Genomic DNA, 546 nt, shown 5'->3' on the forward strand with positions numbered 1-546 from the left:
CTTCAATATCATCTTCCGGATGAATATCAAAGGTAATAACCATATCAGGCTCAAATGCATAAGCCTTGCATAATGCTTGCCAAGTTTTGCATTCAAAATAGGTGTACGTGTTTGCATTGTATACTTTGACGTTGAAAGTATAACCATGCTCAGTTTTCAGGTAAACTATCTTTACCTCCATAATTTCAGGTAAACTAAGCATTTACTAAAAATAAACTAGTTATATTAATTCAACTAGTTCAAATAATCTCATATACCTAAATTTTCTTACTAAAAATAAACTAGTTATATTAATTCAACTAGTTCAAATAATCTCATATACCTAAATTTTCTTACTAAAAATAAACTAGTTCCATTAATTCAACTAGCTAGTTCAAATAATCTCATATACCTAACTTTTCTTCCTAAAAATAAACTAGTTCTATTAATTCAACTAGTTTAACTAAGCATTAACTAAAAATAAACTAGTTATATTAATTCAACTAGTTCAAATAATCTCATATACCTAAATTTTCTTACTAAAAATAAACTAGTTCTATTAATTCA

The sequence above is a fragment of the Triticum dicoccoides genome, chromosome 7B (genome assembly GCF_002162155.2).
Source record: "Triticum dicoccoides isolate Atlit2015 ecotype Zavitan chromosome 7B, WEW_v2.0, whole genome shotgun sequence".
In the NCBI taxonomy this organism is placed as follows: domain Eukaryota; kingdom Viridiplantae; phylum Streptophyta; class Magnoliopsida; order Poales; family Poaceae; genus Triticum; species Triticum dicoccoides.